The sequence below is a fragment of the Chanodichthys erythropterus genome, chromosome 3 (assembly GCF_024489055.1).
Source record: "Chanodichthys erythropterus isolate Z2021 chromosome 3, ASM2448905v1, whole genome shotgun sequence".
Classification (NCBI taxonomy): domain Eukaryota; kingdom Metazoa; phylum Chordata; class Actinopteri; order Cypriniformes; family Xenocyprididae; genus Chanodichthys; species Chanodichthys erythropterus.
In genome coordinates this window covers 53,612,255-53,639,242 of record NC_090223.1, presented here as the reverse complement: position 1 = coordinate 53,639,242, position 26,988 = coordinate 53,612,255, and the positions used below count along the sequence as shown (strand labels likewise).

At 36.5% G+C, this 26,988-nt stretch overlaps 1 pseudogene; it reads right to left on the bottom strand.

The window, feature by feature from the left end:
• Positions 1–18,963, bottom strand: part of LOC137017980 (NACHT, LRR and PYD domains-containing protein 3-like) — a 37,651-nt pseudogene extending 18,688 nt beyond the window's left edge.
• Positions 18,964–26,988: the final 8,025 nt, after the last annotated feature.

Genomic DNA, 26,988 nt, shown 5'->3' with positions numbered 1-26,988 from the left:
AAGTGAAACTGTGTGCTGTCACACTACCAGTGTTTCACATGTCCTTTAAATTGTCCTTTAACCTTGTACTAGCGCTTTAATTAAGCTTGAGCTGCTAAGATCAGCGTCTGGTGTAAAAGCACTAAAGGCCGGAACACACCAAGTCGACGGTCGGGCAGTTTTTTTTTCGTCGGCCGACTGTTTTCTCAGTGTGTTCCGCACCGTCGGCTGAAGTTGGTCCTCGTCTGCTTTTTTTCGGCCGATTCGAAACATTTCGAATCGGCGTCGGAGCTCGTCGGTCCGTCGGGCCATTTGATCATTCTGATTGGCCGTTCAGCTACTGCCACCTGCTGGTTCGGACAGGCATTTCATTTTGCGCAGGCGCAGAATGACGTGCTACTTGGCCGTCAGGTGTGGAGCGTCAGTTTGGTGTGTCAGGGCAACTTTGGACACAGATGCTGCCAAAGTGAACCAACCCCGCAGTCTGCTTTCGTCACCACTAGTTCGTCGGCGTCGGCTTGGTGTGTTCCGGCCTTTATTCATTAACATGCATGCGAACGTGCAGTGTGGTGTGAAACAGGCTTCACAATACACATGCGCAGCCGTGTGCAGCTCTGCTATGCTCTTTCACAAGAGGTTGTATCCGTTTCAGAGTGGCTCACCATTCCACCCAGCTGTGGCGGGTAAGACAGCCACTCCCACTAGCCACTTTGGCGGGTTGAATATAATTTCAGCCTACAGCCTAATCAAAGGTAGCCAAGCACATCCTAGCATAAAATTACAATCAACTCACAATTCGTCATCGATTAACTTGAAGTTAGTGAAGGTGGGATCGGCGGAATCACGTTGAATGATACACACCAGAAGTGCTAGCTGTCTCGCGCACGATCAGATCTCCTTGCGCACACAGATGTCAAAATATCGTGTGGTGTATCTCGAGTGAATACAGTCGGTTATGGCTTAAGTGTACGTAAAAGGGTTGGTAAAAACTGGATATGTGTCACTAATTACATACATGCGTTAAGCAGCCCAATTAAATACCTGTCTGTCATTAATGTTAATCAAACAGTTAAATAAATGTATACATGGTAAATAAACCTACTGTATATGAAAAAAAAGAGTTTTTATTTAATTTACTACTCTATTTGTAATTTTCTAATTTGCTTCTTATATAGCCTAACAAAAATAACTTATACAATTATAAAATTTGTCATATTATGGTCATATTACCCACCCACACATACCAGCCGATATACCATTTAGGCCTGGACTTGATTTTGGTGCTCAATCTGCATTTGAATGTTTGAAAGGGTTTTAAATCTAGCTAATCAAGTAAAATGACTCAAAATCAAGTAATTTTAGCATGTCAAAGTCAACTTTAATCATATAAAATGTAATCTCCCAACAGCAAAATTGTGGCCAGTGAAAATGCTGAGTGACTAGCCACAGTGGCTGGTGAGCAAAAAAGTTAATGTCAAGCCCTGGTTGTACAACACAAACTTTTTTTTTTTTTTTTTTTTTTTTTTTTGTGCACAACTGACAAACTTAACACAGGCTGAATTATTTAGCCTAGACTACTAAAACGAACACCAAAACTTAACAGTAACTGTTAAAAATTATAGCAATTTAACAGTTCCTGTTAAATTGACAGAAGGAAAAGCTGAAAAGCAAAATATGGAAAGCTTGCAGCCTGCATGTTTCTTACTTTGACCACCTTCTTCCATTTGGATCAATTTTCTGTTCTGATCTCAACAAGTCTGTGCAAACTACTGAGTAGACAACAATCAAAGGGCCACATTTTTATGATGTCATCATGTAGACTTCTTACAAAGTATTTTACAGTATTTTAGAACTACAAAAATAAAAAACACTGATACAAAACATGAACATTTTGATACAAAAAATGAAGCCATTTTCATCAACCCTATCAAAGACAAATGACAAAATCCTAATTTATATTTGAAATACGTATTTGAAGTAAATGTATCATAAACACTGCCCATCCCTTGGAGAACACCGAGTTAATGAGCATTTCATCATTTTATTTGAGAAAAAACTCAAATACACTATGAAACTCTAGTTCTTCTGAAGGTCTTCACTAGAACCTGTCAAAATAAAAGTTTGGTTTAACTTGAAATTATGACAGAAACATATCACTATTGTACAACAGAATGTAATAATAATAAAAATACAATCTATTTAAACATTATTTAAGGAATATATATTTTTTGTTGATGTTTTATCATAGTAAACCTCTGTTGTGCAGCACTTTTCCAAAACATAAAACGATATACATTGTTTTCATTTGTTTACATTTTAAAGCATTAATTAGTTTTATGCATTCATTTGATTATCAATGTTTTTGATCATATATTTGAATTAAATCATAAAACAGAATCCAGCTAAATTAAACAATTATTTCAAGATTGTTATAATAAAACATTTGTTGAACCAAAAATCCTGTTGTCATTCAACTGTCATTGTAACTGTTCATGACAATAATACTACTAATTGATTAATAAAATATACCGTTCAACTTTCTGAGACAGTCACCATACCATTACATCCCTACTTGGAAATAGTAGGGTTGTAAATACTAAATACTAATACTATTGCATTGAAAAAATTCTTATTATCATTTATCAATTATACTACTGCTAATAGTAGTTTCTTTGATTTCAAATGTAAAATCATAGAGCTTTTATTTTGAGGAGAGAGAACTCAAAGTTTCTCTGTTGTTGACAACAGATTTTTTTTTTACTGATTCTTCTGTACTTTATAATGGTGCCAAACTCAAATTGTTTGCAGAGATGTACTTTAGTGGAGCAGCATTTACTTTGATCCGAGCCCCTCCAGGACACTGAAAATGCATGTACAAGAATACAGTGTCAAGCTTCACTCTGAAACAAGATGTTAGAGAGATTTTATATTTATCTATCATAATATATATTGTATCCTTTACAATTTGATAATCACACTAAGGCATATCACATTCTCACAACCATATATTGTTAGAATTCATTGAAAATTTAACAAACAGCTGGCAACTAATACCATGCTAAAGGTGCTAATGGTGTTCCACACACAGCCGCTAGATGTCTAGCTTGTGCAATGCTGTCGGAAGCTACAATATCCATGCATAAAATAAATGTATTTTAAATGTATTTGAAAACGCACCTATTTTTTCCCCTCAGACTGAATTCACAAGTCATACTTCTCAGTTCAGAAAATATGGAAATCTGTATAAATTTAAAAACAAATTCTATTTCTGAACAAATTTCTAGAATTAATAATTCATTGACAAATGCATTACCAATGAAATCACTACAGTCATTATTTGAAGCTTCAAGTTATTTTCAAAATGTGATTTACTCTATTTTGATTGCTACCTTAGATATAAGTGTTTTCATCTGAGCTGTAAACTTTTATCCCAGTACTTCTGGAAAAAGTTGAATTATTGTAACAGAAATAATGATACTGTGTGGCTGAACAGACTGTTTGTGAAGCTGTTTCATACCAACTGCTCTTTTTGGGTCAGCAGTAGTACGAACAGTCTGAACAGTCTATTCTAAATTAATTAATTTATTGATTCATGAATTTATTGATGCAATTATTGACAAATATATTTATTGATGTAATAATTTGACAATAAATTATGCATAAGCTAACATTTAATTAGCTTAGTGCAATGCTGTCGGAAGCTACAATATCCATGCATAAAATAAATGTATTTTAAATGTATTTGAAAACGCACCTATTTTTTCCCCTCAGAGTGAATTCACAAGTCATACTTCTCAGTTCAGAAAATATGGAAATCTGTATAAATTTTAAAAAAAAGTTCCTAAATATGCTCACTTCGTTTTGTCAGGCTCGATATCTTCTCATTGTTATTTGTTCCCCAACCCCTTCACCCTCTCAATTTCACCAACCCAACAGAAATCATCTGAGACCCATATCGCACAACTGACATACTACTACAAATATTCTGCATTCCTCAGTGGACATGGCAAATGTGATTCTTTTTATGAATTTATGAACTGAATAATAAAATATCTAACATATGTGGTTACTGTACTGCAAAATGTGAGTAAACAGTTTCATAATGATTTTTCTGTAAATAACTGTTTTACATGGAACTTGCTTTCAAAACACTTACATGCAAAGCGGAGGGAATTGGTACTTGTTTCTATGCGATTACATTAGCTAATTATAACAGTGGCCATTTGACGCCTTAAAGGAGCCATGATACTAAGTCTGTGTTTTTAGACAGAGGGTTTAAAAAACTATAAATATTTTTTTCTTTTTTGCAAATATGACTTTTTTTTATTAACTTAACCAGACCTCAAAAAAATCCAAATGGCTCCAAATGCCATTTTTCTTCTTAAACATTCTAGAATGGGAACTGTACTTAAACATCAACATGAATGAATCCATGTGAAAGCCAAACCTCAGTAAGTTGAGTTGACAGTTTGGACTCTTCAGTCCAGCACAAAGTAGCTTCACTCCTGAATCCTGCAGGTCATTGTTACTCAGGTCCAGCTCTCTCAGGAGGTAGTTTGATGATTGTAGAACTGAAGCTACAATTTCACAGTGCTGCTCAGTGAGTTTACAGTTTGCCAATCTGAAAAAAAGAAGAGTTCTTCTTGAAATGCATGCTGGTGTCTCCCTAAGGTTTCAAACCAACTTCACCAGAAAAGATGATTGATTCACTTTCTGGTCTTTACAGCAGGAAAGTCAAGCAAATAAAATAAAGATGTGACTTAATTAAAAGCCATATTATGTGACGTAGGGGTGTGCGATATATGTAGTCTACAATAATATAGAAATTGTTGTTTTAACCATGTGCAATCTGACATTATCCCTCATTACATTATTGTCCCTCATTTTACAAACAAACTTTAAAACCTAACAAAAACACAACTAGAGAGAACATAAAACTGTAGCCTTTCTGGTTTAGGTTAGACTACTACAAATCTACATTTGGAGTGCAAGCTCTCACTGTGTGATTTACTTTATTAAATACAATAAAAATGCCCCTGAATGAGCATTTGGAATTTACAGGTAGGCTATATTTATATCATATGATACAGTTAAGCACTTACAGAAAGTAGAGCTGCACAATTCTGGATAAATTGAGAATCATGATTTTTTGTTATTGTTGTTGTTGTTTAAAATAGAGATCACAATTCTCCCACGATTCTGAATAGACAACTACACAAAATAACATGCAATTTATTAGAAGCTCTGACAAAATGTTAATTGCTGCAGTCTATTTAAAAATATTTCATTTGAATTGATTCTTTTTTTTTTAAATCAGTTTTAATGAATGATTCAATGACTCACAAATTCTTTCATTACTGGATGAGTCAGTGTTTCTGAACAAATTTCTAGAATTAATAATTCATTGACAAATGCATTACCAATGTAATCACTACAGTCATTATTTGAAGCTTCAAGTTATTTTCAAAATGTGATTTACTCTATTTTGATTGCTACCTTAGATATAAGTGTTTTCATCTGAACTGTAAACTTTTATCCCAGTACTTCTGGAAAAAGTTGAATTATTGTAACAGAAATAATGATACTGTGTGGCTGAACAGACTGTTTGTGAAGCTGTTTCATACCAACTGCTCTTTTTGGGTCAGCAGTAGTACGAACAGTCTGAACAGTCTATTATTCTAAATTAATTAATTTATTGACTCATGAATTTATTGATGCAATTATTGACAAATATATTTATTGATGTAATAATTTGACAATAAATTATGCATAAGCTAACATTTAATTAGCTTGTGCAATGCTGTCGGAAGCTACAATATCCATGCATAAAATAAATGTATTTTAAATGTATTTGAAAACGCACCTATTTTTTCCCCTCAGAGTGAATTCACAAGTCATACTTCTCAGTTCAGAAAATATGGAAATCTGTATAAATTTTAAAAAAAAGTTCCTAAATATGCTCACTTCGTTTTGTCAGGCTCAATATCTTCTCATTGTTATTTGTTCCCCAACCCCTTCACCCTCTCAATTTCACCAACCCAACAGAAATCATCTGAGACCCATATCGCACAACTGACATACTACTACAAATATTCTGCATTCCTCAGTGGACATGGCAAATGTGATTCTTTTTATGAATTTATGAACTGAATAATAAAATATCTAACATATGTGGTTACTGTACTGCAAAATGTGAGTAAACAGTTTCATAATGATTTTTCTGTAAATAACTGTTTTACATGGAACTTGCTTTCAAAACACTTACATGCAAAGCGGAGGGAATTGGTACTTGTTTTCTATGCGATTACATTAGCTAATTATAACAGTGGGCATTTGACGCCTTAAAGGAGCCATGATACTAAGTCTGTGTTTTTAGACAGAGGGTTTAAAAAAATATAAATATTTTTTTTCTTTTTTGCAAATATGACTTTTTTTTATTAACTTAACCAGACCTCAAAAAAATCCAAATGGCTCCAAATGCCATTTTTCTCCTTAAACATTCTAGAATGGGAACTGTACTTAAACATCAACATGACTGAATCCGTGTGAAAGCCAAACCTCAGTATGTTGAGTTGACAGTTTGGACTCTTCAGTCCAGCACAAAGTAGCTTCACTCCTGAATCCTGCAGGTCATTGTTACTCAGGTCCAGCTCTCTCAGGGGGGAGTTTGATGATTGTAGAACTGAAGCTACAATTTCACAGTGCTGCTCAGTGAGTTTACAGTTTGCCAATCTGGAAAAAAAAGAAGAGTTCTGCTTGAAATGCATGCTGGTGTCTCCCTAAGGTTTCAAACCAACTTCACCAGAAAAGATGATTGATTCACTTTCTGGTCTTTACAGCAGGAAAGTCAAGCAAATAAAATAAAGATGTGACTTAATTAAAAGCCATATTATGTGACGTAGGGGTGTGCGATATATGTAGTCTACAATAATATAGAAATTGTTGTTTTAACCATGTGCAATCTGACATTATCCCTCATTACATTATTGTCCCTCATTTTACAAACAAACTTTAAAACCTAACAAAAACACAACTAGAGAGAACATAAAACTGTAGCCTTTCTGGTTTAGGTTAGACTACTACAAATCTACATTTGGAGTGCAAGCTCTCACTGTGTGATTTACTTTATTAAATACAATAAAAATGCCCCTGTATGAGCATTTGGAATTTACAGGTAGGCTATATTTATATCATATGATACAGTTAAGCACTTACAGAAAGTAGAGCTGCACAATTCTGGATAAATTGAGAATCATGATTTTTTGTTATTGTTGTTGTTTAAAATAGAGATCACAATTCTCCCACGATTCTGAATAGACAACTACACAAAATAACATGCAATTTATTAGAAGCTCTGACAAAATGTTAATTGCTGCAGTCTATTTAAAAATATTTCATTTGAATTGATTCTTTCTTTTTTTTTAAATCAGTTTTAATGAATGATTCAGTGACTCACAAATTCTTTCATTACTGGATGAGTCAGTGTTTCTGAACAAATTTCTAGAATTAATAATTCATTGACAAATGCATTACCAATGTAATCACTACAGTCATTATTTGAAGCTTCAAGTTATTTTCAAAATGTGATTTACTCTATTTTTGATTGCTACCTTAGATATAAGTGTTTTCATCTGAACTGTAAACTTTTATCCCAGTACTTCTGGAAAAAGTTGAATAATTGTAACAGAAGTAATGATACTGTGTGGCTGAACAGACTGTTTGTGAAGCTGTTTCATACCAACTGCTCTTTTTGGGTCAGCAGTAGTACGAACAGTCTGAACAGTCTATTATTCTAAATTAATTAATTTATTGATTCATGAATTTATTGATGCAATTATTGACAAATATATTTATTGATGTAATAATTTGACAATAAATTATGCATAAGCTAACATTTAATTAGGTAAGAAAAAAATACAGTAATTAAGTAAAAAAACAAATTAAACTTATTGGATAATGTAATTTCTGTCACTGCTGCAACTAAACTCACACAAAATATGAATAACAATAACTTTAGGATTCTGCTGTCCATGGCAGTCCTAAATCAGCCAATGTACCAGCACAATAACTCATTCAGCAAAATATCATCTGATCATCGTTGTCGACAAAAATCCCAGAAAATATTGAGATATATTTTTTGTCTATATAGCACACCCCTGGTATAATGTGTCAAAAATTCTGTCAATTTTTTTGTATACAGAACTTCATTATGGACAGTCTTATTAGCTGAGTGTCATTACATTTTTTTTTTAACATAATGTTTTTGTAATGGAAGTGATTTTTACATAAACCAGTCCTACTGACTAGATCAACATGAACTACTTTAGAATTAGGACTAGTTGTAATGGTAGCTTGCACTTGCAAAAAAAACACATGGATTTTACATGTGCAAAAACACATGTGGATCACTTACTTTGCACATTGGAAACATGGTTTTTGAACAGTTCCCATGTGAAATCTATGCAATCACAAGTGGAAAACATGGGAAATTCATGTGTTTTCTGAAAAAACATTTAGCTGCAAAAGTTTGCGGCACATTATGCTTGTGAACACAAACCCAGAAATTACTCATCAAACTTTCTTAAAAAAATCTTTTACATTAGGTTCATATTGTAATATTACTAGATCTTCACACTCACAGAGCTTTTCTGCAGTTCCTCAGAGCAGGTAACAGTCTCATTCGACCCTCTTTTGATTTGATGTTGTACTTTTTAAGGTCAAACTCATCCATCACCTCCTCTGACATCAGGATCATGTTTGCTAATGTTGAACATTGTGCAAGTGAAAGACTTTTACTTTTTGCTTTAGATTTTAAAAACACCTGCACTTCCTCAACAACAGAATTATCCTTCATCTCAATCAAGCAGTGTGACAGATTCATCCATCTTTCAGGACTGACATTGTTCGTTTGAGGTTTTGGATTATTTTCTTGATGGTCTCTGGGTTGTTCTCTGTGTGAATCAGCAGATCCTGTAAGACTCTCTGATTGGACTCCAGTGAGATGCCATGAAGGAATCGAAGGAAAAGATCCAGATGTCCAGTTTTACTCCTCAAGGCTTTATTCATTGCTTCCTTCAGAAACACATCCAGAGAAACATTCCCACACTGAGTCCTGGACTTTCCTGTCAGGAACGTTTTCAGAACTCCACTGTTCTTGTGTAAATAGCAGAAAAACACATAAAGTGCTGCAAAAAACTCCTGAAAGCTCAGATGTACAAAGCTGTAAACCTTCCTGTGATAAATCACAGATTCTTCCCTAAAGATCTCAGTGCAAATCCCAGAATACACTGAGGCGTCAGTGACCTCTATGCCGCTCTCTCTCAGGTCCTCCTCATAGAACATCACATTGCCCTTCATCAGCTGATTGAAAGCCAGTTCGGCAAGTTTCACAATCACGTCTCTGTTGGACTGCAGGAGTTTCTCTGGATCTCTCTCTTCATACTTCTGGTTCCTCATATTTATTTGAATGAGGAGGAAGTGTATGTACATTTCAGTCAGAGTTTGAGGGATATCTACACTCAGATCTTGTTTCAGGATGTTTTGAAGCACAGTGGCTGAGATCCAGCAGAAGACGGGTATGTGGCACATGATGTGGAGGCTTCTTGCTCTTCTGATGTGTGAGATGATTCTGCTGGCTTGATGCTCTTCACTGATTCTCTTCCTGAAATATTCCTCCTTCTGAGGGTCATTGAATCCCTGAATTTCTGTCACACGGTTGATGTATTTTGAGGGGATCTGATTGGCTGCTGCTGGTCTGGTGGTGATCCAGATGAGAGCAGAGGGAAGCAGATCTCCTTTCATGAGGTTTGACATCAACACACCCACTGATGAAGTCTCAGTCACATCAGAAACTTTCTCACCTTCTGAAAAGTTCAGTGTAATTCTGCTTTCATCCAGACCATCAAAGATGAACACAACTGTACATTCATCATACATCTTTGAGTCCAGATCTTGAAGTTCAGGATGTAAGGCCAGCAGAAGTCTGTGAAGACTGTATTGATGATCTTTAATCAAGTTCAGCTCTCTAAATGGAAGCACAAACATGAAATCTACATCCTGATTGGCTTTTCCCTCGGCCCAGTCCAGAATGAACTTCTGAACAGAGACGGTTTTTCCAATTCCAGCGATGCCTTTAGTAAGAACAGTCTTGATGTTGTCTTTCTTCTCTCTTCTCTTCTCCTTATATCCTGTTTCAGGTGAAGGATCAAAGATGTCATTGCAGTTGATTGGAGTGTCTTGGAGTGGCTTGTAGCTTTTCTCCATCTGTAGCACTTCATGTTCTTCATTCACTCCTTCACTCTCTCCTTCTATGATGTACAGCTGTGTGTAAATCCTGTTCAGGAGGGTCTGATGCTCTTGTAGTTTGATTCCCTCAAATACACTCTCATATCTGTTCTTCATGCTGGTTTTGTGCTGGTCTTTGACTCTCTGAAGATCTTCATGCACTGGTTGGTGAGAATCGAGCTGCTGTGCTGCTTCTGTGTCATGATGACTGATGTGTTTCTGACAGGAGGAGGATGTGCTGGTCTGACAGGACACATCTCTGATCTGGTCAGCTCTCCCACTACTGACAAGACATTAAGATGAACAGAGAGACAAAAACAAATAGAAAAGAATAGAGGAAATATGTTAATATCTAATATGAAATGATCTGATTTGAAATCATACCACATCTATAAAGAAGCATTTATTAAATAAACTCCTTTGAAATAACATGATTTCTATCTATTGTAGCCAAATGATGTCCTGAGTTCCTCAAGCTTATTTTTAGTTCCAATATTGTTTCCTTATACAAAAAAATAATACTGCCCCCATTTGTAGTAGATAATGACCAGCATATTAAAGGATTGTGTCAACATGATCTTGATATATCTAACCCAGGTGGATTAAATAATTTCTGTGTAAATAGACATGTAACAGATCTCATTTCATTTCAATTTATTTATAAAGCACAATTAAAAACAACCACAAATGACCAATGTGCTGTACAATGTTCTAAAAAGACTTTAAAACAACAGAACCAAACAACAACAAAAATCTATATATAAAAAACAAAACAAACAATAACAGACAACAAAGGACATCACAAGTCAGAGGCTATAGTGAAGAGATACATTTTTAACTTTGATTTAAACATATGTAATGTTGGTGCAACTGCTCCAAAGTTTAGGTGTGCCTATGGCAAAAGCTCAATCATCCCTGGATTTTAATTTTGACTTTGGAACATTTAACAAACTCATTTAACAAGATCTAGGATTTGTCACTGGATGGTGTTCACACCAAGTCAGAAAGGTAAGAGGCAGTGAGGCCATTTAAACATTTAAAAACAAACAAAGGGCACTTTAAAAATCGATTCTAAAGCAGACTGGCCAATGTAAAGACATTAAAACAGAAGTAATATGTTCCTGTTTGTGAATACCATTTACGAGTCTTGCAGCTGCATTTTGGACCATTTGTAATCTAGATAATGAAGAATTGTTTATTCCCAGATAAAGGGAGTTACAATAGTCAATTCTAGAAGAAATAAAAGCATGAATCGCAGTTTCAAAGTGCTTAAAAGAAAGGAAGTCTTCACTTTAGTCAGTGTTCTTAATTGGTAAAAACTTGATTTGACAAATACATTTATTTGCCTATCAAATTTAAGTACACTATCAAATAAAATTTTTTTTTTACACATGATTTAACTGAAGAAGATAAAACACCAGAATTTAAATGAGAAATGTTTGGGACTCCAGAACAGCCAAACAGGATGATCTCTGTTTTACTCTCATTTAGATTTAAAAAAATGTAACGACGTCCAGGCTTTGACAGGCACAGAGGGAGTCTAAGCCATTTTTGTGCTTCAGGGGCAAATAAAGTTGAGAATTGTCTGCATAGCAATGATAGTAAAAACCCTGCTTTTCAAAAATAGAGCCTAAAGGAAGCATATACAGAGAAAACAATAAAGAGGCCAAAATAGAGCCTTGAATAAAACCCGAATGGCATCCTCCTATTTATCCTTCTATTTTTAAGTTATTACTGAAATCAACTTATTGCAAAAATCAATTTTCTAAAACCTGATTGGAAAACATCAAAACCCTTATTGTCATTCAAAAAGCTCTGCTGCTGGTAAAGAACCACTTTCTACAAAATTTTAGATAAAAAAAGAAATATTAGAAATGGGCCTAAAATTAGATAAAATTGTTGGATCCAGATTAGGACTAAAATGGGTCTAACAATAGCATGCATTAAACAATCAGGTACAATTCCTGATTCCAGACATTTATTAATAAAAACTAGAAGAACAGGGGCAACCACATCAAATTCTTCTTTAAAAAGACGGGGAGGAATGACATCACAAAAAGACCAAGAAGGCTTTAGTTGGTTAACAATCTTGTGTAGAAAAGAAAAGAAACAAATGAACTGGCTAAAAGTCCGCTGGCTGTGTGGTCCGACACAGCAAGCGGAGATTGCAAACATACACACCGCCATGATGAAGACAAGGAAAACGGTGCATGGGGCAGCTGGAATAATCCAGGAACAGATAGGATCTAATATGACAAAATGCCTCCACAAGATCCACATCATGATTAGGGATGTCATGATAACCAGTACTGAATATCAAATAACTGGTGTTTATCTCAACAGATGTCACCTGTGGATAGTAATTGGGTGAATATTTCTTGTGTGATTGTTTGTGTGTGAGGTTAATCTAGGGCAGCATGAAATTAAACCAAAATCGGGATTTGGCTTAGTGCGATTATGGAATCACAAAGTTTTAATTAAAGAAGTACATGGGCAGCATGTTTCATGGTGAATCACACTGTGTGATCAGAGAGAATCGATCGGTTCACAGATGCTGCTCCATCTCCACAAGCGCTGTGAATTTGAGTCACTTTTAATGTGGATTTGAAAAAGCAACATCTTTCTAAATTTGTAATGAGAAGCATCTACAAAACTTTTGTCGAACAAAAGAGAACATTTAATTGAGTTTTCGAAGTAACTTCATTTTGTGGTCTGATGTTGCTTCATATCACAGAATGAGGCAGAATGTATTATATCTATTATTTCATAGTATTGTATACGGTGATAAAGGCTATATCAATTAGCATTGCATTCTGTTTTTTTCAGAATCACAGATTGCAATCTTGGAAGAATGACCGAAATAAGAATTTTCACTGGAAAATGTCATCTGAACAAGTAAGTAATAAATCTTATGCCACTTTTGTTCCGACCAACTGAGGGAAAAAAGCATTACAATAAATAGTACTACCAATCGATCACTTGGCTCATATCACATCAAACCTTGCAAATTATTATTATTGTTATTCCTTATAAACAAACATCAGCATTGCCTGACTACCTGTAATTATTGTGTATTAGCATTACCTGTAGATTTCAATTTCTGTACAGTCTCATCTCTAACGTTAATTTGTCATACCATACAATCCGACATCAAAAGTTTAATTATTGCAACTGCTGTGAGTAGAGGTTATAAATGATCCACAACCTGCAGCATCTTCACGTGCAAAATTTCCCGAACATCCTGAATGTTCCTCGGTTAGCAGTGAAACATTGCCTGCTCGCTCACACACTCACCTAACACATGGATTATGATCACTTGATTGGATTGTTGTTCGTTTCCATACCCTTTCACACATAAGCTGATATTATTAGTTACATGATCATACTCACACAGGGTCAAAGGTCACTGCTCCATCACTGAACACAGGCATGGATCTGTTACTCTTCATGGACACACAGTTAAATACTGGAGAAGCTGCTCTCTTCCTGTTCCTGTTGATGATACTGGAAAAAGACAGACATATTTCAGATGGATGCAAATTATCTGTCTTTACTGTAAAACTAACAGTTCATTTAGTTTGCTGATTATATAAATAATGAATAATGACTCTATTTTCTTAGAGTTGCTTTACAGCAGAATTGACCCTTCGCAATTCTTGACCCCAGAATTGACCCTCTTTGCTCCGGGATGTACTTTTCACTCGGTGTGTCATGACAGTGCCATGGATTGTTGGACAAAGCAACAGTAACTAAGGGGGCGGCCTTTAGCTACTGTTGCTTTGTCCGACAAGCCATGACACTGTCATGACACACAGAGTGAAAAGTACATTGCGGAGCAAACTGGACACTGACAACACGTTGAAAGACAAGCCAGAGCAGGTTACTTATGATATTAAACAAAGTGCCAGCTTTCAAATTATGTAATTTTTTTTTTAAGAAATTTGAATAAAAACTGTTTTGTGGCTCTTTATTGTGTCGTGACAGATTGTTGTAGCACCTCAGCTTAAGTAGCTCGTAAACCGATCATCTCTTCATACTAGTTAATTTATAATATCAAATAAACATGAATGAACATGAGAAGGAATGTTGTTTCAAATGCGGAAAGACATCAGAACACATAATTTTTCAAGTTCAAGGTCACCGAGGTTAATCATCTAACTCCTGACTCCTTTGTCAGACAAAATGGCGGATTTGGCATTATGATTGGTTAGATCGCTTGTCAATCAAACTCCTGGTGAAGGGTCAATTGAACTCTGTTTACTGAATCATTATTTTCCTGTTTGTCACTGTGAAGCTACTTTGAAACAAACCTTTACAAAAGCTATCATGACCTCAGTAGTCCCATTAACATGTTCTTATACCTTAAAGGGGACCTATTATGCAAAAATCACTTTAATAAGGTGTTTGAACACTGATGTGTGTCTGCAGTGAGTGAGAACAAACAGCCGGTGACGACTGTCGCTGACCCATTAGCATAGACACAGCCCTGAGTGAGAAGCATAGTGTCCGCCATTTCTGTATCCTCACTGTAGCAGCTGGAATTGTAAAACGTCCGTGTCAAAAAGGCATTAAGGGATGCACATAAGAGTCTCTATAGACTCCCGTCATCTGAGTCACTGAGGACGTTGTGGTTAAATTTAATTTTCAAAGGAAATGTTCTGAAGAAAATCACTAGTCTTGTCTTATATGTTTGTGCCAATCATTTCGTACCAGACTTCTTGCACAAACTTCAGATCCAGACAAAGTAAATATCACATATCATATGTTGTGAGTCCTTCCAAACTGCCTTTCTGAAAGAGCTTGTTGGCACTCTGTACGAATAATGCTGATAGACCTACCATTGTCTCCGTCTGTTTTCACTGATGCTGCCCTCATGTGCTATCAGAATTATCGTAAAAATGAGTTTCCTAGTTAAAAATTTCAACTCACTTGAATGCAACAAGCTTGTAATCATGACTTCAGAAGCGAGAATTATGAAATTTCTGATAGCACGTGAAGGCACTAGGAGACCAGAGCTATGCCGTTATTTTTATCTCACCATGCTCACGTCTGCGTAATTCAATTACGCACATTTATTATGCACAGTACAGTCAGATGACTGAACAGATAAATCTTAACACTGCTTCAGTGCATGTGATGTTTTGTTGTTGCCGGTATGCCGCCCTCTTCTTGAAAGAGGGTTGGGAACAGCAGCTCATTTGCATTTAAAGGGACACACAAAAACGGCGCATTTTTGCTCACCACCAAAAAGTGGCAGATTTAACATGCTATAAAAATGTTCTGTAGGGTATTTTGAGCTAAAACTTCACACACACACACACACACACACACACACACTGGGGACATCAGGGCTGGACTGGTAATCTGGAGTGAGAAAATGATGGGACGATGCATTTTGGGGCCGATACAAGGTTATTTATTTATTTGTTGCCATGGACTGGCCATCACGACAGTGGCTCATTGGTTTGTCTTCTGATATTGACAGGCCAAAGTGTGAGAGACCTCCCCTCCCACACTGTTTTTTGTTTTTAATTGGAGCGCATTGGGAAATTGCAAAAGGCAAATACCCGCTTGCCGCTGACGAACATGCACTTCGTTTCTGCTGCCCTATGAAGTGATAAACAGCGCAAATAGCTTGAGCCATTCAGATTTGTCTCCGAATATTGTTTAATACAGTCGTGTGATATGGGAACATTACAGGTTCGGTGGTGAATCTAGCTGAAAACAGCCACGACCATGTTAAGACATGACAAGGTAAATTGTAAAACGCCAATAGCCTACACACAACTACAGCTTGTCAATCCAACACCAGCACCATTATAGTAATTTACCTTGCAGCTACTAACAGTGAAGAAATATGGTGTTTTGGCAGAAATGTATTTATTGAAAATGCTGCTATTATTAGGCCTACTTATATTAAATACTGCAGAATATAAATCACTTTCTTTCATAAAGGCTGTTTTCATATTTTCTACGTTTATAATATTTTTGTTAACAATCTATAGTTTATTATTTATTTTAGAAACCAAATATCCATACAGTTAAACCATGGTAAATTTCATTAGGGCAAATTAGGCATTAGGGCAAATTTTTTATTTAAATATGTTTTATGATCTTTTTAATAGTTCTAATGAATTTTAATTGAAGTAAAATGTTATTTCAATGAGAGCGTCATGAAAAATAGATATCTGTGTCTTACATAAATTAGATGTTGACTCTTTAAAAATATTATTGTTTTAAAGGAGTAGTTCAACCCAAAATGTCATAATTTACTCATGTCATTACAAACATGAATTACTTTCTTTCTTTGTAACATAAAAAAGAAAATAATTGGAGTCTGTTTTTTGTCTATACAACAGAAGTCAAGGGTAGCCGAACCAAAATGGTTTGGTTGTCAACTTTCTTCAGAATATCTTCTTTTGTGTTTTACAGAAGAGATAAAGTCATACAAGTTTGAAACAACAATAGTGAGAAAATGATGACTGAATTTAATAGCATTAAATTAACTTAATGGCATCAAAATCAGTGCTTTACTGCCAAAGTGCATTTCTATGTAACAAAAATGCAATATTATATTTGTTAAATGCATTTGTAGTAAATTCAGTAATCATCATCATCATTATTTGTCCCTGTCCTAGTTTTATTTATTCATTTATTTACTCCAATTTAAGGCCCTAACTTCAGCAAAAAACATTCACTGGGGTACTCGTGGGCCGCATGGGCTGGGTTTGTCCAGGGCCAAATTTTAGCCCCAGTCCAGCCCTGCTGTGCATATTAACTCCTTGAGAGCTTGTAAGATGTCCTTTTCCCTTACGGTATAGTATAATATGTAAGCAGGTGAAGTAAAAATAGATCTGTGGTTGAGGTTCAAAGGGTTTTTAGCTTAATGGGTTTATTGGGAACAGTATGAGCCGATCTGTTCCTAACAAGCCCACTTGACAGTGAAATAATATTTCTGGATTATAATTACAGAGAGATCATTCAATGTCATTATGATCGAGAAGATTCTTAAATACTTGCATTTAATAATTTTTGTTGTTGCATACAGTATCTTTATGAACGTCACTCGAAGTCTTTTCAGTCAATGTCTATCTTTTCAAATACTGACTACTGATTAAAACTGCCAATAAACTTGGCTACATTTAATTTACAAACATTTTCACATTTTTACAGACCCTAATATTTCTTGACTTTTTATTCTTTTTTTTTTTCTCATTTACTAGTGCCCACATTACTTTCATAAGTGATTCACCATGTTAAACGGACAGTTCACCCAAAAATGAAAATTCTGTCATCATTTACTCACCCTCAAGTTGTTCCGAACCTGTATACATTTCTTTCTTCTGATGAACACAAAGGAAGATATTTTGAAGATTAAGGGAAACTGAACAGTTCTGGGGCACCACTGACATCCATAGTATTTTTTTTCCTACTATGGAAGTCAATGGTGCCCCAAAGCAGCCTGGTTATTGTCACGATCACGTCTGTTCCTGTCACATCCCGGACTACATTTCCCATGATCCTCCATTGCTTATCACCTGCACTCACTTCACAATCACTCCACACTAATCACCAAACCCAGCTGCCACACATGACCTGGACTATAAAGGACTCATACACACACCACCTCACCGCGAGGTCTTGCTAACTCCTGTTACAGTTGAGCATTTATATCCTGTCTGTTTATTGTTCCTGCCTGTTACCCGTTATTGACCCATTGCTGACTGTCCTGACCTGTGCTTTGTATACCATCCTGTGAGTTATATCTGCCTGTCCTGATCTTTGCCTGCTTCCTGACTACGACTCTGCCTGTCCTTCGCTGTTCCTGTTTGCTCCTGATTGACCCTGCCTGTACGACCACGCTCACCTTTTAATAAAGCTGCATTTGGATCTTACTCTGAGTCCCGAATTGTTACAGATATAAACTTTCTTCCAAATATCTTCAGCAGAAGAAAAAAACTCATACAGGTTTGGAATAACTTGAGGGTGAGAATGATGACAATTTTCATTTTTGGGTGAACTATCCCTTTAACTTTAAATAAGTTTTCTGAAAGCTCCCAGATGTACCACGTGGACGCTGTACCACCTGACCACTGTAGATTCATTTAGGTGTTGATAGTGGGACCATGAAAACATATAATTCCTAGTCAAAGGACGTGAACAAATCCGAATATAACGTCACGTGTTGTCATCTCAAGATTCTGGTAAATACAAGGTGGCATTAACACAGCAATAGTTCAGCAACTACATGATACTTACACAGGGTCAGAGGTTACAGCAGGTCCAACACTGAACATTGGGGGATCATGCATGGAGTTGTTACTCTTCATGGACACACAGCTGAATCCTGAAGATGGTCCATTACTGAACATTGGGGGATCAAGCATGGAGTTAATCATCTAACTCCTGACTCCTTTGTCAGACAAAATGGCGGATTTGGCATTATGATTGGTTAGATCGCTTGTCAATCAAACTCCTGGTGAAGGGTCAATTGAACTCTGTTTACTGAATCATTATTTTCCTGTTTATCACTGTGAAGCTACTTTGAAACAAACCTTTACAAAAGCTATCATGACCTCAGTAGTCCCATTAACATGTTCTTATACCTTAAAGGGGACCTATTATGCAAAAATCACTTTAATAAGGTGTTTGAACACTGATGTGTGTCTGCAGTGAGTGAGAACAAACAGCCGGTGACGACTGTCGCTGACCCATTAGCATAGACACAGCCCTGAGTGAGAAGCACAGAGTCCGCCATTACTGAACATTGGGGGATCAAGCATGGAGTTGTTACTCTTCATGGACACACAGCTGAATCCTGAAGATGGTCCATTACTGAACATTGGGGGATCAAGCATGGAGTTGTTACTCCTCATGGACACACAGCTGGATACTGGAGATGCTGCTCTCTGAGTGTGAACAGACACCTCCTCCTCTCTCTCCTCAGACACACTCATTTTACAGGTCCGGTTCTCCTCTTCTCTCTCCTCATATAGCCTACACTCATTGTACACACATATCTTCCTCCTTGATTTCAGACCTGTATGTGGACACAGAGGACATACATAATACACAACTGAAGTTTGACACACTGAAGTAAATAAAAAATTAAACTGGATTTTCTGTAATCTGTAATGTCAGTATGTACAATTTCATACCAATCGAGTTAAATTTGAGAGTTCAAAAACAAAAGCAAAAAATATATATATTTGTGTGCGCTGTTGTGAGACACCCAGTCAAAACTACACCTTTATAATATCACTAGAATAAATCACTACAGTCTCTAATGCAAACAAAAAGTACATTTTCACAGTGTGAATCTGTTGTCAATTATTAAGTTATGTCAATTAATAAAACTTATTATAGTTATTATAATTATTATAATTATTAGTTCATTATAAAATATTTTGAGAGTCATGTGTTTTGTTTTATTCAATTGGGCTCTTTTTTAGATGTTTCTGAATGAAGAATGTGTGTGTGTGTGTGTGTGTGTGTGTGTGTGTGTGTGTGTGTGTGTGTGTGTGTGTGTGTGTGTGTGTGTGTGTGTGTGTGTGTGTGTGTGTGTGTGTGTGTGTGTATAGGCTGGAGAGTTAAGAGAAATCACAGGAGAGTTACAGGAGTTTGAAATCCTAAAAGATTTGCTTTCATTATTTTTTATTTCCTATATGTAACTAAATACTGATAAATGAACAGCAATTTAGACAACATGGGGTAAAAGTAAAGTAACTTTTCCTAAAAAGTTTTTTTGTTGTTGCTGTTGTACTTAAGAAGGGATCAGTTACAGTAATTGTTTTAATGGCACAAACCAGCACTAATTGAGCACAAACAAATGGCACTGGTTTGGAGCAATTTGGACGGCATGGGGTGGAGATGGACGTCATTGGCCCAAATTATAGTTATTTCTAAAGAGAGGAAATAAATTCAGTGTTTAACAGCACAAATTTTGCACAAACAAACAAGACAGTGCCTATTTGGAGCGATTTGAGTAACATGGGGTGGAGGTCTATATATAAATAGCCGATTCACCTCTGTCTCATAACAGTTTTCCACCATCCATCCTCCTCCCAACTTTTCATTATCAACTGTTCCTATCCCAGCCAGGGATGGGGATGGGGGTACTCTGGGTTTGGGCCACATTCTGAGCTCAGAACCCCCTCCCCCCAGACAGGACACCAAATACACATACTCTTTATGTGCAAACTCATGAAACTCATCTTACTACAGACTAAGACCCTGTCCAAATTGGAGCCCTAAGCACTCGCACTATTGTGATGTAACACCACTTTGACTGTCAGGTATAAGTCTGCTGCGGAGCTTGCTTCAGTGAGAGGTTGGCAAAAGAGTGCATCGAGGACGCATATCAGGCATAAAGGCGGCAACCGTAAGCACCCTTCTGAAACCTAAAATGACAAATGGGACACCCTATGGTCTTGTGAACTTAAGTGCGCAAGACTATAAGTAAACATGAAGTGTGCCATTTGGGATAGTTTGGCCTATCTCAATACCCATACTTGAGGACCTGGCCACTTACACAAGGATCAAGTGTGCAAGACTGTCCTAGGTTTGATAATTGCCAAAGCTCAGTGCCCTTAACGCACACTAAATCCACACAATCTCTAATAACTCCCACATCTGAGAGCTATCAAAAGTCTGACATACACCTGTGGTCTTTACAGCCATTCGAACACTTGGGCCAAATATAGTATACATCATGTAAGTAGACAAGTGGTCAAAAGTAAAGACTGCATGTGTGGGTTTCTGGGACATGCCCTAATTTACACCTTACACTTTATCAAAGTCTAACAAATATGGCCTAGGCCTACTTTCATCTCAAAGCATAGTGTACATAATGTTATGTTTATGTTTTTCTACCTAAATATGTCTTATATGGATTAACAAAACATTCAATGTAGGCTATAACATAATAAATTATACTGTTTAAAATAAAAATCAATGATTACTATTTTCAACCGTGTACCGCTTCCGTGAAGTATAATGAAAGTAACAATCAACTCGTGTTTGACCAAACAGTCACGTGTTTGTGTTTGAGTTCGACATGTGTTTAAAGACAAATGCTCCGTATTGATATTACAGATTTGAAACGTTTTAACTAACGTACCGTGACCTGTGAAGACATTTCTGTTTCTGAATCTTCTGAAAAGTCGTCTTCAGTTACTCCTGCTGTGCTTTCGGTTTCATTTTTGTCAGGTGACTTCCGCTAAAACAAGCTCCGCCCCAAACTGGACTGAACGTGATGATGTGCGATCTGCTGCATAATGCACTGGAGGGTCTGAGTGACACTTAAAAATGACATTAAGGAAATATTTGACAGTTTATTCATTAAAAAGTAAAAATGTCAGTGAATATATCACTATTAGTGTAAATGGCAGATAAACTGATGTGAATTAAGGACACATAAGCTGATTTTTTTACTCTAGATAACAAGGATAACAATCTTGGTGATGCACACTTCAGCCAGTAGATGGCGAAAATTTACAATTAAGTCTTTGATTTTCCAACATAAAAGATAAAAGACCACAAGTAGAAGAAGGTTAAAAAGAAGAGCAATCTTGCACGACATCAGACATAATAATAAAAAAAAGAAAAACACACAAATCTGTGGAAACGGTGGCAGTGAGTCGTTTTCGCGCATCCATGTGAACGGGGATAGTTGTGATAACATTGTCATCTGTACAAAGAAAAAACATTTCCATTTTTAGTAGCTACATTGTTGTCGTGTAAACGTACCCTGTGTGTTGGATTTTAATACACTGTGGCAGCGGGTCTGACTGAAACACCTCTATTCAGTAATTAATAGGTGTGTCCCAATACTTTTGTCCATGTTTGTGTGGGGAAAGTCTGTTGCCACCAGACATGAGATGAACCAATGCAGTACTGTGAAGCTTTCTTTTATATTGTCACCAAAAAACTGCACTTTCAGAAACTATTCAAAGTTTAATAAAATATAGTTAACACAAACATGATTAAAATGAAACATAAAAAAAAAGAATATCAATCAACCCACAGATGCATTTAAGGGTTAAGGTTAGAAACCTTGTAGATTCTGCCTTTAAATCAACAGGGTTTTTCTTTCATTTCATATTGGTGTTTCTTAGAAATAATTTTCACAGTTTGACATTTTCGTTTTAGACCTGATAGAAGTGAAAGAATAAAATGAAGAACTGAATGAAGTGGAGGAGAAACATCAGTATCAGATGCCTCATCGATTCATAAGATCTTTCAGAGATTCACAGACTAAAACGAATAAGTCTCGGAAAAGACGTCGGAGAACCTTCACCTGCCTGCGATGTGTAAAGACTTTCACATGTAAAGGAAACCTGTTAATTCACATAAGGATTCATGATGGAGAGAGTCCTTTTTCATGCTTCCAGTGTGGAAAGGGTTTCATGCAGAAAGGAAGACTGAAGAGACATCTGAGAATCCACACTGAAGAGAAACCCTTCAATTGCCTTCAGTGTGGAAAGAGCTTCACAGAAAGAGGAAGCCTGAAGAGACACATGAGGATCCACACAAGAGAAAAACCCTTCATGTGCCTTGAGTGTGGCAAGAGTTTCAGGAGGTCTGAAAACCCATCTGTGTCCTACTCCTCACTTCTTACTCCTGGAGGAAGATCATTGAACTGTGATCAATGTGGTGCAAATTTCACTTCAGCATCAGTCCTGAAAACACACCTGAAGATTCATGCAAATGAGAGCAGCACAGAAGAGCAGCAGACTCTTCAGGAAAAGCATTGTCCAGTTATTTATTCAGACAGTAATTATTTCTGATGTAACTTTTGTGATTTTATTGATATTTTAAATAGCATTTTAAGATGAGTTGTTGTTGTAAAGTTTTAAATTAATGTCTGTGTGTTCTGTTTTTGTTAAGCCTTTGTTGAGCCCTGAACACAATTTTCTACCCCTGTGAGGCTAGACAATAAAGCTTTTGAATTGAATTGAATTGAATTGAATTGAACTGAATTGAATTGAACTGAATTGAATTGAACTGAATTGAATTGATTGGCATCCCAATCAGAAATGTCTGTTTTTTTCCACATCCCTGGAGGAATTTCTGGGCCGTATCAGCTGTTGTTTTTAGACAAATTTCAGGGTCATCTGGAAATTTAAATCCTGTTTGCTTCAATATATTTGAGTTTACATGGAGGAATTATTAAACATTTTTTTTGACCATACCGATGTTGTGCAGTAATGAACATTGTTGCATTCTGAGTGAGATGAAGGCTTTTTATGAAGGTATTTGTACTGCTTAAAAACAATTACATCACCAACAAACCACAGTGACTGAGAGATTAAAAGAAGATCCACAAAATCATATTCAAATGAACCGTTATAATGGAAGTTTGTGAAGCATGAAGTTTTTTTCCATGTTTATATGACTCTCAGTGAATTTCAAGGGGTTGAATATGACAATGTATGATTGTGTATAAATATAACACACATTTATATGTACAATTATATACATACTATATGGAATAAGACCATGTAACTGACCACATGAGAAGTAAACTTCTATCCATCTTATTTTGCGTCATGAAGTAAGCTGTTTTATGCGAATCTGCAAGACTTACAATTCATAACTTCTGTTTGTTAAAACCGCAAAAATTATGACAATACATTTAAAAAATATGGTAAGAAATACCAGTTTGCAAGATCAAGCAGCATTACAAGCTGTTTTGTACAGTTAAAAATGACTGGAAGCGGATGAGACCAGATGCCAGACACATTTAATTTGTTGCTGCTCACTCTTACGTTAAAAATCAGGTGGGTAGGTTTGTCAATTAATTATTTGCCATTTAAATTGATTAAGGAGCTGTAGAGCAGATTCCAGATGGTTTAGATTGGCTAATTTCTGTACATTATCTGTATGATGAATCAACTGATGGTGTAGGAACTAGAAATATTGAAATTGGACTATGGTTTTTAACAACTTTAAAACTGTGTTTTTATTGCTGTGAAATGCAACAAAAATCACTGAAATCACTAGCTCTCTATGAGGAGACATTGATTACTGTAAATGATAAACAAAACAACAACAGGAAAAATACTTGTACTGAAATATTGAATCTGTTGTATCTAATAACAAAAGTCAGTCTGTAGTGTGAAGTGTGCTGAAGGTACATGAAATTACCAATGGAGGGAAACCTTGAATATTTAATGATCAAGTTTACTACAGTTTTAATCCAATAAAGTCAAAGACTGTCAGTCCTCTAACATGGATTAGGCTACTGAACTTTCTGGATGTAAATGTTCAAGATTTGACACAACAACCCTGGGTTGTTCGATCTTTAAAGCTCATCTAGGTGCTGCTGTCATAGCAACAGGTTCATAACTGAGATGGACTGGTAAAAAAGCCGGACCAGTGTAACATGGATGGTCAGCTAATGACTTGGACTAGGACTTGATTATGAGTCTGGTCTTAAGTCAATTTTAAGACTAGTCAAGAGCAGATCATTCAAGTCCAAATCAAGGCCGAAAATATGGTCATGGATTAAAAAGTGTAAAAGTGACTTGTTTTTATAAGCAACACTGTCCACTCCTGCGCTGGACGCAGACTTCCACATCGCGGGGCAAATCCGGCCTTCATTTAGGAGGGGCACCTCGTTTCGGGCCGGGGCGGCTGCGGCTGGCACACTGGATCTTTGGGGTGCCAACTCCATTTTCATTCACTAAAGTGTGCAACAGTGACACCCACAGGTAAAGTTACAGCGGGAGGCTTGCCTCCCTTGATCCTATTGAGTTAAAACAGAAACCCTAAAGTGTGCAGTGGGTTTGGTGGGGGGTAATTGAGAATGAATAGAGGAAAGTCACATGAGAGGAGGCAACGCCTCCATCACGCTGATTGAATATGATCAGTTATTGATATGATTAAAGGTACAATATGTAATAATTTTGGCCACTAGAGGTCGCTAGAAGCTTATACAAAACAAAGGCGTAGCTTGATGACGCCAAGTTTTAGAGCGGAATCTTGGGATATGTGGTCTCCACCTCAATGGACGGTGCAAAAGAATAGGTATAGGACTCGGGAACAAATCATGTTCATGGATGAGGTTATTTAGTGTGAAGCAGAGCAGAACAGAGTGTTGTTGGAGCTGAATGAGGCCGCTGGAGCGATTGCGCAACACACGCCTCACGCGCAGCAGAACTTTTATCATGACACAGTCGCCGGCGCTGCTTCCGCTTTTCCGGTCATGAGTATGAGCAAAGAATATACTCTTTAGTATGAGGTAACGCAGCTCTGTTTATTATTAGATACATTTGAGTGTGTTGAAAATGATGTTATAACGTTACTCTGTGGTTTCGCTCAGCAGCTGCTGTGAGACACTGTTGCACAGTGCAGTAAGATAAATCGATTTTAGAATATCATATTAAATTTTGCATGACTTGTGTTGATAAATGGCATGGAATTAATTTTAAAAAGTATTGTATGTTGGAGAAAATTATGTATTACTGTTAATACAAATAATTATGTCTATTAAAACGTGTAATATATTAAAGCATCTTGGTGTTTCCATGGTTTCTACAAAATAAAACCGTAAACCGAGGGTAATCCGGCCGGGTATGACGCAATTGACAGGCGACTCCTCACACTTCCCAGAGCCTTGGTTAAAATTGCAATTTTCTCACGATTTACAAATTGTTAGAAACATTTGGCATATTGTGTACTCAAGTGAACAAAATATATAATACTGGCCTACTGGTTTTTAGATATTTTACTGCAAAAATATTACATATTGCACCTAAATAAAATAAAGTGCGATAAATCCCACTTCTTTTTTCCGTGCACGTTTTTGTCAAATCGCCCTGAATGAAGACAATGATGGCGTTAATGGAAGACTAGTTAAAAAGTAAGTAAACAACTGTCACTTAGATATTACTGCTTTATGTCACGTCAAAATCAAACTTGAAATGGCCTGAAAACTCTGGGTTTTCCATTTCAGAGTGGGAGGTATGTCAAACCCGAGAAAGTGGGGTAAGTCAAGTATATATCTTTAAAAAAATAATTCTTAAAACAGGATGCTTTTTCTATATAAGAAAATTAAATTGTTTCCTTCCCTGACAGCAACATGGTGTTGGCCCTGATCTGGCCCACATCTGGCCCGGGTGTAATCCACATGTACCAGATGTGGGCCGGATCTGGGCCACACTATGTTGCTGTCTGGGTTGGGGGAATATAAATTAAGAAAATTTTACCTAAGTAAAATTATCTGCCAGTGTGGTAATAAAAATAACTTTAATGGGAACAGATCATCTCTTCCTACTAAATACTAGCTTCTAATAAACGTGAATGAACATCAGAAGGAATGTTGTTTCTGACTGCTTTGTCGAACAAAACGAAGGATTCGGCGTTGTGATTGGTCCGATCGTTTGTCAATCAAACTCCCCGCGGAGAGTCAATTTCATTTGCTTACTCTAGTAATGCACCTGCCGAACGTCATGTTACGTAATTAATATTCAAGAGCCTTCACCTTATTGGTAAACGCGCCTGGTTTTGCGCATGCGCATGGGAGTGTACGAGCACTTAAATTAGCTTGCTAGTTTACATGAAGTTCATGTTTGGATCCCCGGCATCCATTTTGGCAGTGATTTGTTCTGGATATACGCGTGTGAATTTCATACAGTCGACGGAAATTTCTTCTACAACTTTAGTGTTGTAATTTCATTTGCATCCGCGATCACGAAATAAGATGTAAGTACCAGTAGCTAC